A 17,916-nucleotide genomic window follows, 5' to 3' on the forward strand; every position below is an offset into this window, starting at 1 on the left:
CCAGCAGGAAAAGGTCAGACAGCAGTAAGATAGATTCTCCAACATTTACCATCTTCCACTGAAGACAATGAACCAGAGGAATGAGGAGTAAATCGATCAGAGAGAGGAAGACAGGTAGAGGTGTAGGATGAGAAAGTGGGCAAAGTAGAGAAGAAACAGAGAAGCTTGGGGTGTTTGAGTGCAAACAACTACAACAAAAAATGTAAGCAACTGGCACCTTATGTTCACCATCACTTTCAATGCATCCGAACATTTACAACTTAAAAAATGTATATTGGGGGTGTGACGAGACACTTATATCTCGAGACGAGACGAGACACGATACTGGGTTCACGAGAACGAGACGAGACGAGATTTAAAAATAAAATTTTAAAACCTCAAAAATGAAAAATGGCTTGAAAACTAGAGTTTTATTTGACAAAATCATAAAACGCAAATTTAACAGACTGGTTTCTCTCAAATATTGATTTTATAAGAAATAGAACTAAGAATAAGTAAAAATAAAAAATAAAAATAAAACTTTTCTAGGTCTTATATAGTGCAAACCACAAGCAGTCATATTAAGCCTATGGTCTGTGTTTTTTTGCTCCTAAATCTCTTGTAATTTAACTATACATACCCATAACCAGTCATATTAAGACTATGCTTGAAGTGCAAACAGAGACAGAACATTTTTTTTAAATACAGTACAGAGCTAAAGGATTAGTACAACTGCCTATGAAACAGTCACGTGTAGGATTTATTTACAGTATTTACATATGGTTCGTGTCTTGTTGGTCACTCTGGGACCGTTTATTGTTTCCACTGGAGCCAAAATGCAGCCAGACATACAACTTAAAAAGTGGGTATGAAGCCTATGCGACGCGTATGGGCGCTGCACTAAAAGGGGCGCCAAATGAAAGCCCAAAATATTTTTTTTCTCAGGAGAAACAGCCAATCAGCTCTCTGGTTTTGCAGAGGGCGGTGGGCTAGTAATGACAGAACGTATGTAGTTGCACTCCTGCTGTGTTGCCAGATCCCGCTTAAAAAGTCCACAGTAAAGCTTGACGGGAAATATCGTCACGTTTAATCTAATATAACACCCATATTATATATATCAGTGGCGTGCAGTGAATATAGTGGCTACCCCTTCTGCAAACCATCCGCCCCCCCCACCCCGCATGCCAAGCGACACATAGATAAAAATTAAATTAACTACATATCTTGACTAAATTATATGAACTCAACAAACATTGACATCCTACAAGTACAGCTACAAACCACAAAAGTATACAATAGACCCAACATTCAATGCTTAATGTTCCTACAAGTACAGCCGTTTAACAAAGATCACTAATTTGTATGAATACAGTCTGCCAGGGCAGCCAAAACATTAAATACACACAAAAACTCACCATTCAGACAGCCTTTTACTGTGGATTAGTTTCACATTGAAGAACAGCCTTTAAAAGGGCTTTTTAATATGATGTGACACAATATCTGTCTGATTTGCAGTCACAATTCTGTGATAGTTAGCTAACTACTGAATTAATTCAGCATGTGCGCTGTTTTAAGACTAATTAACATCTACCCCTTCAGCACAGTGTTCAGAAGGGGTTAGACAGTCATGGCCCCGCCCCCGAAGTGAAAATCATGAATCTGATTGGTTAGACTTGCTTTGACTTTGCTAACAGACTCATTTCTACACCCTTCTCAAAATCAGGAGAAGGGCCCACAAGCAGACACAAGGGGGCAGAAGCCATTTTAAAAAGCTTTGATTGGTTAGAACAGCTCTCAGTCAGATAAGAGTCCTGGAGCAACTGAAAAACACAGAGTAATACTTTGAATTAGTTACTGTTTTTTATTTTAGTTCATTTATAAAATAAGTCCATACACTTAAAATAACTATAATATATATATATATATATATATCCTGATTAAAAATTATGTAATTATTTACATGCACTTATTGTCCCCCCTTCTCTGAAGGGTCACTGCACACCACTGATATATATAAATAAATTAATACCACACTATATACAATATAAAGAACTAAAACATACAAAGACATTCAAAGACTAAGGTGGGACAAGAACAGAATGATAAAGTGAATCCAGTGATTTAAGGGCCCTGGTGGACACCTGTGTATAAGCTACATCAGCATAGTTCAATACTTAGAGTAATATTCCCCAATCTTTTTTTCTGGCAAATATAGGCAGACAAAGTGTATTGCAATAAAGAAATCCAAGTCTCTGTGTGCACTTAATGACTAAATGTTAAAAATTATGTATTAAATAAAATGATTGCATTAAAAATGTAATATTTCTCTTGAATCTTTTATCTTTTTCTACATTAACACACCAACTTTTCACTCAATACTGTGTTGTTAATGAGATAATAAATAAGTTGCATCAGGTATGCTGGGACTAGAGGAATCCTTTAAAAAGTGTATGGCAAGCAATGAGCCTCCAAAACCAGGGTTGAGAAGCACTGCTTGGACTAGACTGCAAACATTTGTTGCTGCTATAACACCATTAAATAATCTATTGAGGAATTTCATTCATCATTCAATTGTCTGATATCAATGGAATTGAAATTAAAAACTGCATTTGTTGGAACAACTGTCTTCAGTACTCAAGTACTGGCTATTTGTACTCTCTTCTAGATTTTCATCCACAACTCCCAAACCCAACTCATCCCGAAAGAACTGGATAGAGGACCATCATTCCAGAGCACGGTTTAAGTCTGTTTTATATAAAATTGGATATTTCTCAACTATTTTGAGTTAACTGAACAGTTGTGGGCACATATAAACATTCAAACTGAGATCTTTGAGTTGAACCAACTTATAATAACTGAGTTTAGTCTGTTGCCATTAATAGATTCTTTTCCATTGGCTTCTGTCACAATCTATTTGCATACTGGGTGTGACCAACAGTTTCTGACTAACACTCACCATCAGTGTGTAGTGATTCCCCCTGGACTACCTTAAAAATAAATCAAGTTCCCCTTTAGTTGTAATAACTTGATGTTTTAGTTTATGCTAACTAACTTAAGTTTTCATTCCCTATTACTTAAAACAATTGAGCAGCTCCCTTAAAAAAGTTAAGTAAACTCAACTTATCTGGTCTTACAGTATAACAAAAATAAAAGTTAAGTTAAATCAACTTCCCCTTTAGTTGTAATAACTTGATGTTCTAAGTTATGCTAACTTAAGTTTTTTTTTTTTATTCTTCCTCATTTTTTTAAAGTAAATTCAACTTATCCGGGCTTACAGTGTGAATTCACTGTTCCACAATTCAGTTTGCAGTTATTTATTTTTTTCCTTTTTTACTCCTCTAGCTAAATTCAATAGTTTGAGGGATGTCAACGAATCATTTCAACATATAGTGTTGGGAGAGAGACAGATTGTCCATCAGACAGAAAACACTTGTGAGTAAGAGTGACACATCCATACAAGCAGAGAGAAAGATAGAGAGGGAGAAAGTGCTCTCCATCGGGGCTTGTAGAGGTACACTGGGCTGGACGGCCTGAATGTGCCTGCCTATTCACGGCGCTTCATTTTTAATGAGCACCCATTGTTCCTCTCTCTTGTAGTGTGTCTGCCTGTTTCTGTCCACTGCTGAGCGGTGCATGCATTACATCTCCTCCCCATCCCTTGCGTGCTCCCTCCTGCTGGCCGCAAGCCTTATGGCGACCCCTGTAGACCCTTTCTCATTAAGCTGAGTGCACGGGTCACTGGAGAGATCGCTTCGTGGCCTGGCTCATATGACCCGGGTTGGATCCGTTTGTTGGCTTTTACTGTAGATCCGTATCTGAGCCAATACTGGACTTGAACGAGCAGTTGTAGGCGTGGGGTTACATCTTGGGACACCTATTCGGGTCCAGGTGCCTGGAACAAAAAACACTGAGCGATTAAGGCTAGAGTTATTCTTTATGTTATCTACCGAATGTAAGTGTGCTACACCTGCTGCGTGTTTTGTCTTTAAGGGTTAAAAGCTGGACAGGAATTCCTGTTCAGACTATTTTAGACCTGTTTAATTAAGGATTTTAAGGACATTTTCACATCAGCACTATTTAGTCATGTTAAACGGATTCTGTTTTTTTGTACTTTTTGTGCAGTTTGTTTCAGCAGGTGTAAAAATAAGAAAAGGTGGTTGTCAGGGCCAGACAGGACTATTGCGCATACCAATAAAAGACTTTATTAAATAAATGAGAAGTTACAGGGGTAGTTATGGCAAGCAGGATCTAACTCAACGGGACATAGCAGAGAAAAACCATACCATAAATGGAGAACAGTCCAGGGTTCATACACAGGCAGGCGGTATGAAAGAGAAGGCAAAAATCACGGTAGCAAATAACAGTCCAGTTCATACACGAGAGTAATCCACAAAAACAAGAAAACAAGGCAAAAATCAGGGTCGGAAAAATACGGAAACAAGGGTCATACACGAAATTCAACGCTTTGTACTGCAGGTAAACCAAACAAATACTCAGCAATATTGTGTGTGTATGGTCCTTATTTAGTGAGTGAAATCAGTATTCCGGACTTCCTGGAGGTGTCATGTGGTGTCATGTGATCGGGTGCATTCTAAGTATTGTAGCTGGAAGTATTGTCACAGACAGAGCTGGGTGTGGAAGAAACAGGAGCACTGTAGCACCAGACATGACAGTGGTCTCAGTCTGGTTCTAAACAAGCTCTCGAGCGGTTTGTTTTGAGATGAAAACATGATCTAATCTTGATCCGACCCAACTGTCAAATATACTTGAGCGACTCTGTTTGTGGCGTGTGCACAGAAAAGCCTTCTTCTGCATTACTCTCCCATACAGCTTCTCCTTGTAGTTACATGATGCACAGTGACACCATCTGCAGCTGCATGATGTTGTAAGTCTGTGGAGCTGGTCTGTGATATAGTCGGTTGACTATGACTGTTCTCACCATCCTTCTCCTCTGCTTATCTGAGATTTTTCTTGGGCAGTCACTTTGGGCCTAAACTAGAACTGTGCCTGTGGTCTTCTGTTTCCTCACTATGTTCCTTACAGTGGAAACTGACAGCTGAAATCTCTGAGATAACTTTTTGTTTCCTTCCCCTAAACCATGATATTGAACAATCTTTAGTTTCAGGTCATTTGAGAGTTTTGTTTTGAGGCACCCATGTTACCACACTTTGGAGAAGATGCAGAAAGAGGAGAAAAACTTGCAATTGGCCACCTTTATACCTTTCTCATAATTTGATTCACCTGTGTATGTAGAACAAGGGTCAATAAGCTTGCCAAACATAATTTTGTGTTCCAATAATCCGTGCTAAAGATATTCAAGTCTATAAAACAACAGATTTATGCACCTGCCTAATTTTGTTTAGAGTTATTGCACACTTTCTGTAAATCCTATAAACAGCAGCTCAGAGTAATGCATGAACATGTCAATGTAAGGTCAATGTATTGTATATCATTTTAATATAATTTAAAAGCTGTACAATATGCCAATATCTAAAAGCATGCTGCACATTTTTTTTTCAATTTGTCATGTTTGCCTTAAAGCCTAATGCAAGCTGGTAACTTTTGACACAAAATGTAAATGAAAAATATATATAAAAAAAATAAAACTAAGTGTGTAATTAAATGTGTAATGTCACGATTACATTACTCTAGCTGTTCCTTTTAGGGGTTAATATAATTATGATTTGTTTCAAGCACCATTTTCTTTATCTTCAATGTGTACAGAAGGAGGAAGAGAGAGAGGGAGAGAGAGATAAAGTGAGAGAAAGTAAGCCCCATTCTTAATTCCCAGATCTGTGCGATTCTGTCAGCTCATCTCATACCCACAATGCATTGCTGTTGGCAGCTGTGCCGTCTCAAATCCTCTGGGTCACTCTAGGGCCTCGATCGGTCAAGAAAAAAAAATCACTGGACCTTCAGTATTCCCTGCTGACTAAACAGCTCCATGCTTTTGAGATGAATCCTTCAGAATGAATGGAAGAGCAAAGCCCCCAGGACATTATTAACCTGGTATCTATAAACATATCAGGACAATGCCGTGCCATGTTTTATATCATGCAATAATGGGCTAGGGGAGCCCTGAGAGAGCACAATTAGCCTTGCTCTCTCTGGGTGGGTAGATGGTGCTCTCTCTCCCCACATCACTCCCAAGGGTGATGTCAATCAGCACAAGGCGTCTGTGAGCTGATGTATCAGAACCGAGCCACTGTGCTTTACTCCAAACACACTGTGATGCTACTTTGCAATGCTACATCAGCATCAGTTCAAAAAGAGGTGGTGGCTAAACCACATGTATCGGAGGAGGCATGTGCCAGTCTTCATCCTTCAGGTGTTGGGGCATCACTAGTGATAGGGGGAGTCTTAATAACTGGGTTGGGTAATTGCAACTCGCCGTGTAAATAGGAAAAAAATGGCATGGAAATTAGAAGAAACATTGCAATAATACATTTGAGATCACAATGAGGTCATGTGACACTGTTTATATTGTTGTTATCTATGAAAATAGCTGAAAAAACAACTCTTAGGTTTTATAATGACTGATTATAGATGCAAAATATAGAATGAATCTAAAAAAATTCTGTCCAAGCTCCAGAAAAATTCTAAAATATTACAATTCAAAACCCTCCAGAGTGGCGGAATTACAACAATTCTGCAAAGAAATGTGGACCCAAATTCATCCGACTCATCGCAAGTTACAACCAAAGTGTGATTGCAGCTTGGTTATTAGGTTTAGGGGGAAAAACTTTTTCACACAGGCCATGTAGGTTTGGATTTTTTTTTCTCCCTTAACCTCTTAAGCTCCAAGCCTATTTTTACCATTTTCCGCCTGAAATTACATACTCACATTTGAAGGCTTATCACTCCAATATTAAATTCAAGAGTCAATTCTATGAATTAATATTACTTAGAAGCCTTTACACAATTCATTTAAGGCATTTTAATTATTCAATTGAACATGTAATGGCCAAAATATGGTAAAAACCAGGAAAATTTTTAGGCGCTTTTCAGATTTTCTATTATTTTTTTTTTATTTTCAGATACATAAAATGAACTATTTATATGGAACAAGGGTTTTGACAGCTCTATATTTTACTATAATGTGTTTACAATCATCATATACAATTTTTAACTGCTACCTATTACTGGTTAGAAGTTATAGTGATTTGAACCAGTAATGGTATTTTCTTTCTCCAAAGGACTGGAAACTTTATAAGAATAAAAACTACCACTTTTATAACTCATTTTGCAGTAAACTCTGGGTTTTTGTGTGGTCTACTCATATACAAACAGAAATCCGCAGTGTCTCTTTAAGAGCGGTTGTTCTGCTGAGTGGAAAGTCTATTAGAGAAAGTTTCTATGGCCAAGCATCTCTCTTCCTTAGCCTTTCAGCTGGCCGAGCTCGCCACCTGATTGGCTGAGAGACCTCATTCTTATACCGTCATGTCCAGTAGGCTCCGCCCTGTGGGCCAGAATCGGAGCAGCGTCGAATAAAATGCTTTTAATTCGGAATTAAAGTTTAGATTCCGTCTCACATTATTCCTCGCGCGGGGTGGATATAACTGTGGATTATAGGAGACTGGATTGATGGATTTTCTTGAGTCTGGGCTCTTTTTGAAGGTAAGAGAGTGGGGGAGCCGCTGGTGGGTGTTGGGAGGGTGGGGGGAGTGACTTTAGGTAAATACAGGACCAAACCTGTGCATTTTTCAACGGAGCACAGTTTCGGAATCCGGAGAGCCAGACGGTTCGAATGGTGTATAACATGTCCGCATTCGATCAAATATGGATGTCCGATAAACGGAAATATGAAAATTATGATTTAATATTTTCATAACCAAGGCATATTTCGCCCTAAATGTTTATTTTCTGAAAGGAGATACAGCTAAATAGGCTATATAACTGAAAAGCAGAGATTCTAAGCTTTAAAATGGTATATTGGGTGTAGGGCTGCCACGATTAGTCGACTAGTCACGATTATGTCGACTATTAAAATAGTAGACGACTAATTTAATAGTCGATTAGTCGTTTTTTTTTTTTTCTTTGTTTTTCTCTCCAAACTGCTGCGACTGCCTTTTTGTCCTGGACGCACATGCGCAGTAGTGGAAACCGGGGTAGGTAGTGGACGACATCTCAGGACATTATACAGACAGGCTCTGGTTTCATGGCTACCCCGCTACAGAACTCAAAAGTGTGGGATCACCAAGAAAATAAAAGTGAAACGCGTGCAATGCAATATCTGCAATGAAGAACTTGCCTTCCTCGGCAGCACAACCGCGATGCACGAGCACCTGAAAAGGAGGCTTGTTGTGGCTGATTAAATGACGAAGAAGCTAAATTGCTATTTAGCTGCTAAAATTAGCGTAAACAGAGCGTTAACTTAGTACTTAACTTACTCATCTTGATAGCTTTAAAACAGAGGTCACTAATAGGCGGACCGCGATCCGGATCCGGACCCAGACGTTGTCACAAATGCCGTCCCAAACCGATAAACTACAGAGAAGGATTTCATTCTGACAGTGGCTTCTGTTTTCAGTGCTTTTCGGTGCAGTAAACTCACAGATCAGTCATGTGTGGTGTAAAATCACCAAACGCTCTCCTCTGCCAATCAGATCTGTGCAGACCGCTGCCCTGTGTACGGTAATGTACACAATATCTGGACAGAGAGGCATTTTTTATTAATATACTTTTTTTTCATAATAGTTCAAACAACCTCACGGTTGAGATGTTTCATAAATGCCAGTGCCTTATCCTTATTTTACACAGTTGTTTACACTTTATGCTAAACAGTAAAATAATTGTCTGTTACAACAAGCTGCATATTTCATTAAAGGTTTAATGAACTATGATATTAATTGTTTTTATTTTTAGTTAGCATATAGCTGAAATCTAATGTTGGTTGTATAATAGCAGCTGCATTCTATTGTGATAAACTGTGTTTTATATTCAATTAACGTATGATCCGATTAGTCGACTAATCATAAAAAATAATCGGTGATTAGTCGACTATAAAAATAATCGTTTGTGGCAGCCCTAATTGGGTGTCTATATTGAACCTATAACTATTCATAAACACAGCCAGATATTAAATATCATATTTTTCTGGCCCGCCGGCGGGCCAGGGCGTGTTAAGAGGTTAATAATAAAAACATTTTTTAAAACTGCATTTTGGGTTTACTTGTGTTGTCTTTGGCTAATATTAAAATTAGTTTGATGATCTGAAACATTTTAGAGTGACAAATATTAGACAAATAAGAAATCATGAAGTGACAAACACTTTTTCACACCACTGTACATGCTAACAGAATGGGTTTGCGGAAGAAAAGTGTGTGTGCTGACATTTGGCATATATATATATATATATATATATATATATATATATATATATATATATATATATATATATATATATATATATATCCTCTCCCAAAACACCAGCAATTGCTCTCCTCACTTCCCAGACATTTATTGATTGTATTCAGAGACTGTAAAAAAGATGGACGCCCCTCAGTCCTGTTAGCAAAACTAATTTTTTTGATATTCTCTCAGTAAAGTGTTTATTTCAAATAAATGGTTGACTGCATGTTCAAATAACTGATATTTAAAGGACCAATATGTAACTAATTTCTAGTAGTAAATGATAAAATGATGTATAAAAGGATGTATCATCAGATATTAAGGGAACCTATTGAGTGAAAGCACTGGCAGCTCTTGTCAGCAGGGCTTCAGCAGTACGTTCCTATTTTAAGTGTTCACTCCGTCCCGGAGTTTTGTGTCAGTTTTGTCCTCTGTCTCCACCTGCTGCTCCTTCCTCAACATTTACTCCGCCCCTGAGGTTGCCAGCACCCACACTACACTAAAGTGATCGGTACTGCACCAAAGGAGCTAAAGCTAGCTAGCAGAGCTGCTTCAGTGAAACCTCAGCTGCTACACAGCTTAAAAAGTCTCAGCATGTCTCAAAAAAGCTCAGTGACCAAAGCAGGAATATAACAAGAGTGAATATTGAGCAGTGAGTTTGAAAGTTGGAGCTCAAAAAGACTACAAGACTGACCCAGAGCTGCTACTTTTCTCCTGAACAGGTAAGCTAAGCTAACTGGCTATAGCTAATTTAGTCAGGTAATTTATTACCACCACTAGATGTGCTTACTAGGAACTGGTGTTTAAATTAAATTAAAAAAAATGCAGAGGGTATCTGAGAGAAATAGATTGGTTAGCAAGGTTAGCTAACTAACGCAGCTAACGCAGTCATGCTACACACACTAACCTGAACTGCAGTCAGTCACAACAGAGCAGCAGCCTTGTCACATCTAATTAATACCGCAGCAGTGATAAGTAACTTACTCCAGAACAGGGGTGCAACTACATACTTTTTAAGGTGTATCCAAACATACTATCGGCTAAGAAACTCATTTAAACTAAGTATAGGACTAAATTCTGGCTATCCACAACATCCAGCTTCTAGCTAACTAGTTAGCTAAATACATTTTCGTTAATTATAGCTTACAGTAACCCTGCAATCCTAAATTAATAAGAACAATTTGAAAATGAAACAGTTATTGTCTGATCAGGTACATCAGGGCAAGTTAAACATATATAGTTTTATTTTCTCAAACTTTGATTTTTGAAATGATATTGATATTGAATTGATATTGATTTTGAAATGAACATCAAGAAAGAGCCAATTTTATTTGATTTATTACATTTTCACATTAGCAGATTTACTTGATTATTTTTCAACACTTTGTATTACAATTACAATGATGATTTTCAGTAAAGTTTCTTAAACAAATTAAACTTTTTTATGTAATGCTTGAATAGAAATCCTCAAAACTTAGCAGTGCAATGTCAGGCAGAAACTTTACAAAAATCCTGGCCTGTAAAGGGATTAAACAACACTAAATTGTTCAGTATTATCAAACAGACTTGCTTATAGGTAAGTATTGGTGTATTCTAACACCCATAAATCTTAAATCTTAAATCTAAAATATATGACCAACATTTGTAGTATAGTTGGCAGACATTTCTAGGACATATCAGGACACCGGCCTCTCTTGCAGTGACACAGTTTTGAGTTTGGGCTAGAAACCTGTAAGAAAGTGACTTTAATACACCCCTTGACCCTGTTGTTTTTTTCAGGACAATAGAACCAGCATAGGAACAAAACAAGCATGTTTTTTTTTTTAAATCTGCACATCACACACTTCTTCTGTCTTGCTTGTGGTAGCACATTTAGAAGAGGTCATTTTTGTGTAGGCTTTGTCTAATCACAGAAAGCCACCAGAATAGAACCAACCATGTCAAGCCTCTTCAGAAACGGGGGCGCTGCTAAAAATATTAGCCCACTTAGCGCTGAGAGGAGAACAGAGGCGCAAGACACTACAAGAACAATAGCAGAGGCCACAGCCATTCACATACTGCGTTATCGTCAAACCCAGTGTTCTACATGTTCCAAAATGACCTTTGGTTTTGCTGAGGCTGCTATCTGCTAACTAGCGTTCCATCAGTGTTTATATATTGGTTTAAGTATTTAGAATTATACACAAGACTGCTTAGGTCATTGTTTACTAAGCAATTCACATTCCCTGCACACATACAGAAGTTCCTCATCTTCCAGGTGGCCAGAAAATATATTTACTGTAGATTCGCAGTCAGTTTCTGCTCTGTAAAAGCTGAGTGAGTGTTTGATTGTGGCACCCTCTTGTGGTGAAGTCACATGCACACATAAATGAATTGCACAATTGCACTCACTGATTTTATCAAAACTGCAGAAATTATGTGTTTTAATATAAACAAGATTTCCGAGTGGTCCAATGAGAGTTTTTTAAGAGGGTTGATGAGGGAAATCAGGCATCTGTAGAGCATAAATCCTCTAACAGCTAGATCACAGGAAATGATTACACAAAACATAAAATAATAATTTTGGATCATCAAGTTCTTGGCACATATTCAGTTTATAATAATGTTTATAATGTTTATAATCTTTACTGGTATAAAAAAAACATGGGTAAAAAAAGAATTTCACTGAAATGTACTGTGAAGTTTTTAATTTCACTGAAATCTACTACATACAAATATGTAGTTATTTTATTAGTGTGTATCTTCACGTCAGTTATAAAGTTTGATTTATATTTACATCTGTTTGTGACACAGTACAGTAAAAGCTCTTTGTTGCAGTCATGGCAACCCCTTTTTCCCATCCGTACCACAGTAAAAAAAAAAAAAAAAAGGTTTAAAAAGTAAAAAGCAGGATCAGCCATCTTGTAGCCCCGCCTCCTTTCCCATGCTTCTCCTGAGTTGTGGAGAAAAAGTTTGGACACACTTTAAATTATTATTTTTTTTCTTTATGATAAAATTGTCTGCATTGTAGAACACTAAAGTCGTCTAGAGCCTATGGAATTATTTAGTAAACCAAAGAAATAAGATGGAAAAAATGATGGAGTGAATTTTGTGCCAAAATTTTTATGCAAGAAAATATAATGCGTAATAAAATTTTAAGAATCAAAAGGTATGTTACAAATTGAAAAGATTTTAGAATCATATATATTTGGTTACTTTTTTGCACTTTGGTTATTCTTTGCATTTATTTGAATGTTTTGTGTTTTTGTTGATTTTCTGTGGATTTTGCTCTTTATGTTTATTAGGTGGGTGGGGCTTAGAAGAAGGTGTTCCCCTTGAATCTTCACTGGTCACCTGATTTTGGTCTGAGAGTTTCCTGAAGGCTGTCTGAGACCTGCCACGCCCACCCCGTCACCTTTAAATGTTCTATTAAACATGGCGGAGCAAACGGATTCAAGTGCACAACAGGTACTTGCTGTGGCAATGTAGTGTTTGTGTTTTACTAGCACAGTTTATCAGAAAGTAGTACCACTGAAACATTATGTAGATGTTTTTTTCTGGCCTGAACGTACATTAAGAACATTACGAGGACAAATAGTAAGAAGCCTCACTGAAGCCTTTGAAGCTTCTTTCTGATTGAGCTGAAAAAAGATTTGAGGCATTGAAACCTCAGAGAAGAGTGACATCTGGTGGTTGAAATTGAACTATTACAGCCTACACTTTACCACGAAGCAAATGAACCCTGTGATATTTACTGGTCACACAATATCTGTTCTGATCAGCTGATAATCATCTTTAATTGTTAAAGTGAAGCAAAAAAGTGCTTGGTTAATGGGCTAAACTCACCTGTGAAACGGGCTAAATGTCTTGCTTATCTTTATTGTAAAAAGGCAGATATTATACTCCTACAAGAATCACACTTAAAGCCTTTTGATGTCACCCGGTGCCAGAATAAATATTTTAAACTTATAGTTTAGTCTTCCTCTGCTAACAGGACTAAAGGAGTTGTTATACTTCAAAACAGAAAATTTCCATACATTACAGAAAAAGGTTGAAAACGACGAACGTGGGTGTTTTGTATGTGTACTTGGGTCTTGGAATAAAGTAAAGTTAGCCTTTATTCCGTCTATGCCCCTAACAAATGTGACCAGCATTTTTTCCCCTCACTTACGAAATCTTTTGTGGATTTTATGGATTTTCAGCTATGTGTTGGTATTGATGCAAATGCAGTAGCTAACTCTGTATTTGATAGATCTTGCCCCTCTATATATTCTTATACACGAGAGTCCTCACAGCTGCTCAATGATTTTATCTCAGATAATGATCTGATAATCATAATGATTCACGCCACAAGGTATTTTTTTTAGGATAGATTACATTTTATTTTTTTTAAGATTTTAATTCAGAGTGTAGAGAGTACCAATATTTTTCCAATACTTATCACTCCTGTGAGCTGTAATTTCTCTCCATTATTTCGCCCTCATCAAACAAAAAGGTGGCGCGTGAATTAATGAATTAATTTAAAAACCTAATTAATATGTTTTTTTTTTTATATGAATAGAAGAAATATTGTGCCAGTGTATAGAGACCCTGACATTTGAACGAGAACCTCCTCCACAAGAAGTGTATTGTGGCTGTGTATTTTTTCAAACCACAAACATGTGTAATAAACTGAGACCAGATGAACAGTGTTACAAAGATACATTTTTATTTAAGAATAAAGCTTTCTCCGGTGTTGGGCTTAAAGCCTGTTTCTACTTTGGCTTACTATTTCGCCCGCCTATATATGGTGTTTGTGAAATAAATACACTTTACCTTCCAAAATATTAAGACACATGTTTAGTCATTGTTTCTTCTGAAATCAAGATTACTAAAAGGAGTTTCTCCTGCTTTTGTTGGAGTAACTATCTACTGCCCAGAGAAAACAAGGAGGAACACAAGAAGGAATGCTATAACATGTAATATCGGCACAGGAGCACGAACCTCAAGTGTATTTTTGCAATTATACCACAGTTCCATTATCAATCAATCAACCTTTATTTTCACTCGGGAAGAAACATTGAGGTGACCCTCATTTACAATGTTGCCGAGCCTTTATAACATGAAAGGGATTGAACACATTTAATGATAATTTAGAAATAATAAGAAATAAAATGGTAAAAATAAATAAATAAATAAATAAAAGCAAGCATTTTAAATCAACATTTAATAAAAATATATATGTAAAACAGAACATCCTAAAAAACATTAAAAAAACAAATTTGACATAAAAATAAAAAATGTATAAAATATAAAATAAGTAAATAGATAATAGTAGAAGTAAAGTAAAATATTAAAAATGATAAGTGATTAAATGAGTAATAGAACTAAGAACAAGACTGTAAATACAAAACATTAAAATGAAATAAAAAATAAAAGTAATAATAAATAAAGAACAAATAAATGAATAAAATAAAAAAAAAATATATAAATGATATAAGAAAAATGATAAACTAATAAAAAAGTCATTTAAAACAGTCACAGGCTTTCTGATGGTGAATAGAAACTAAAAGTTTAAAATGGTTCAGTGATCCAACGAGCTAAGCTTTTTTTCTACGTTTCCTGTAGTGAATTCCAGCTCGCTGGTGCTGCTCTGTAGCTAAAAGCAGATTTTCCCGGTTCACTAAGAACTCTTGGTATCTGACAGGTGATCCAGCCACTGGAGCGAGTCTGATATGCATTATTATTAAGTGAGATCAGTGAAGAGATATAAGATGGCAAATGCCCAGAGAGTGATTTCTAGATAAAAATTTGCCAATGAGATTCTCTTCGTGCAGCTAGTGAGGACCAACCAACTCTATCGTATAGTGTGCAGTAGTGAGTAGTGTAAGGGTCGCCAGTAATGAATCTCAGAGCAGAATGATAGATTGAGTCTAATGGTTTGAGTGTGCTGGCGGACGCTTTTTAATAAATTACATCACCATAGTCCAGCACTGCTTGTCAAACCAGGGACCTTTAGATCTTCAGTCTAACGCTCTCCCAACTGAGCTATTTTGGCAGCACACACAGGAAACCTCACGCTGCATCACCTGTCTGTCCATGTTCAGTTAAGCTAGCCAGCTCGAACAAAAACCTTCCAACAACTTAATGTGTCTTTCTTGGGTGGAAAGCTATATGGAAGGCTATGCTTTGCCTTTGAAAAAGCATAGCTTTCTCCCCGTCGGGGAATCGAACCCCGGTCTTCCGCATGACAGGCGGAGATACTGTCCACTATACTAACTAGGAGCACAGTACGATACTGTGTACTCCAAAAAACGTGATTTACTGAACCACTTGTTAGGTTTCACCACTCTCTGCAGTGGTTTCGTCTTTGAAACAGAGCATTTTCCTTCCCACACAGTGACGGTACAGGATCTAGAGTTCTTTTACAAGGCTTCATTTGAGGCAGTGTTCATGAAAAACGATGGATGTATTTCAACACTCTACAGAATCTTTAGGTAGGCGATGTGTTATTTTGCCCTGTTTTCTCAAATTAATTGTATTTTGAAGGAAAACAAGGTTCCACCGAGATTTGAACTCGGATCGCTGGATTCAGAGTCCAGAGTGTTAACCATTACACCATGGAACCCACGTCGAAAGCTTGCCTTGAAGATTTCTTATAAACTTATCATGTCAATAGATGATTAGAAACACAACATCAACAAGCACAAAGAACACCCTCAGTGTTCTGCCGAAACCCAGGATCGAACCAGGGACCTTTATATCTTCAGTCTAACGCTCTCCCAACTGAGCTATTTCGGCAGCACACAGAGGAAACCTCACGGTGCATCACCTGTCTGTCCACGATCAGTTAAGCTAGCAAGCTCCAACAAAATCCTTGCAACAACTTAATGTGTCTTTCTTGGGTGACAAGCTATGTGGAAGGCTATGCTTTGCCTTTGAAAAAGGATAACTTTCTCCCCGTCGGGAAATCTAACCCCGGGCTTCCGCGTGACAGGCGGAGATTCTGTCCACTATACTAACGAGGAGCACAGAACGCTTCTGTGTACTCCAAAAAAACGTGTTTTACTGAACCACTTGTTTGGCTTCACCACTCTCTGCAAGAGTTTCGTCTTTGAAACAGAGCATTTTCCTTCCCACACAGTGACGGTACAGGATCTAGAGTTCTTTTACAAGGCTTCATTTGAGGCAGTGTTCATGAAAAACGATGAATGTATTTCAACACTCTACAGAATCTTTAGGTAGGCGATGTGTTATTTTGCCCTGATTTCTCAAATTAATTGTATTTTGAAGGAAAGCAAGGTTCCACCGAGATTTGAACTCGGATCGCTGGATTCAGAGTCCAGAGTGCTAACCATTACACCATGGAACCCACGTCGAAAGCTTACCTTGAAGATTTCTTATAAACTTATCATGTCAATAGCTGATTAGAAACACAACGTCAACAAGCACAAAGAACACCCTCAGTGTTCTGCCGAAACCCGGGATCGAACCAGGGACCTTTAGATCTTCAGTCTAACGCTCTCCCAACTGAGCTATTTTGGCAGCACACAGAGGAAACCTTACGCTGCATCACCTGTCTGTCCATGTTCAGTTAAGCTAGCAAACTCCAACAAAAACCTTGCAACAACTTAATGTGTCTTTCTTGGTTGACAAGCTATGTGGAAGGCTATGCTTTGCCTTTGAAAAAGGATAACTTTCTCCCCGTTGGGAAATCTAACCCCGGGCTTCCGCGTGACAGGCGGAGATTCTGTCCACTATACTAACGAGGAGCACAGAATGCTTCTGTGTACTCCAAAAAAACGTGATTTACTGAACCACTTGTTTGGCTTCACCACTCTCTGCAAGAGTTTCGTCTTTGAAACAGAGCATTTTCCCTACCACACAGTGACGGTACAGGATCTAGAGTTCTTTTACAAGGCTTCATTTGAGGCAGTGTTCATGAAAAACGATGGATGTATTTCAACACTCTACAGAATCTTTAGGTAGGCGATGTGTTATTTTGCCCTGTTTTCTCAAATTAATTGTATTTTGAAGGAAAACAAGGTTCCACCGAGATTTGAACTCGGATCGCTGGATTCAGAGTCCAGAGTGCTAACCATTCCACCATGGAACCCACGTCAAAAGCGTACCTTGAAGATTTCTTGAAAACTTATCATGTCAATAGCTGATTAGAAACACAACGTCAACAAGCACAAAGAACACCCTCAGTGTTCTGCCGAAACCCGGGATCGAACCAAGGACCTTTAGATCTTCAGTCTAACGCTCTCCCAACTGAGCTATTTCGGCAGCACACAGTGGAAACCTCACGGTGCATCTCCTGTATGTCCACAATCAGTTAAGCTACCAAGCTCCAACAAAATCCTTGCAACAACTTAATGTGTCTTTCTTGGGTGGAAAGCTATGTGGAAGGCTATGCTTTGCCTTTGAAAAAGAATAACTTTCTCCCCGTCGGGGTATCGAACCCCGGTCTTCCGCGTGACAGGCGGAGATACTGTCCACTATACTAACGAGGAGCACAGAACGATACTGTGTACTCCAAAAAACGTGATTTACTGAACCACTTGTTAGGTTTCACCACTCTCTTTTCCTTACCACACAGTGATGGTACAGGATCTAGAGTTCTTT

General features: G+C 37.8%; 1 long non-coding RNA gene and 5 other non-coding genes across 6 annotated transcripts; 1 reads left to right on the forward strand and 5 right to left on the reverse strand.

Moving 5' to 3' along the window:
- The first annotated feature begins 9,985 nt into the window (after positions 1-9,985).
- Positions 9,986-13,995, forward strand: LOC111196224 (uncharacterized). The gene is made up of 2 exons (XR_002652032.2): positions 9,986-10,052; positions 12,615-13,995. It is a non-coding gene; the product is annotated as an uncharacterized LOC111196224 (long non-coding RNA).
- Positions 13,996-15,844: 1,849 nt separating this feature from the next.
- trnaq-cug (transfer RNA glutamine (anticodon CUG)) lies at positions 15,845-15,916 on the reverse strand. The gene has a single exon. It is a non-coding gene; the product is annotated as a tRNA-Gln (tRNA).
- Positions 15,917-16,588: 672 nt separating this feature from the next.
- On the reverse strand, positions 16,589-16,660 carry trnaq-cug (transfer RNA glutamine (anticodon CUG)). Its single transcript has one exon. It is a non-coding gene; the product is annotated as a tRNA-Gln (tRNA).
- Positions 16,661-16,760: 100 nt separating this feature from the next.
- trnaf-gaa (transfer RNA phenylalanine (anticodon GAA)) lies at positions 16,761-16,833 on the reverse strand. Its single transcript has one exon. It is a non-coding gene; the product is annotated as a tRNA-Phe (tRNA).
- A 499-nt stretch (positions 16,834-17,332) lies between these two features.
- trnaq-cug (transfer RNA glutamine (anticodon CUG)) lies at positions 17,333-17,404 on the reverse strand. The gene has a single exon. It is a non-coding gene; the product is annotated as a tRNA-Gln (tRNA).
- A 100-nt stretch (positions 17,405-17,504) lies between these two features.
- Positions 17,505-17,577, reverse strand: trnaf-gaa (transfer RNA phenylalanine (anticodon GAA)). The gene has a single exon. It is a non-coding gene; the product is annotated as a tRNA-Phe (tRNA).
- Positions 17,578-17,916: the final 339 nt, after the last annotated feature.

Source organism: Astyanax mexicanus, chromosome 15, assembly GCF_023375975.1.
Source record: "Astyanax mexicanus isolate ESR-SI-001 chromosome 15, AstMex3_surface, whole genome shotgun sequence".
In the NCBI taxonomy this organism is placed as follows: Eukaryota; Metazoa; Chordata; class Actinopteri; order Characiformes; family Acestrorhamphidae; genus Astyanax; species Astyanax mexicanus.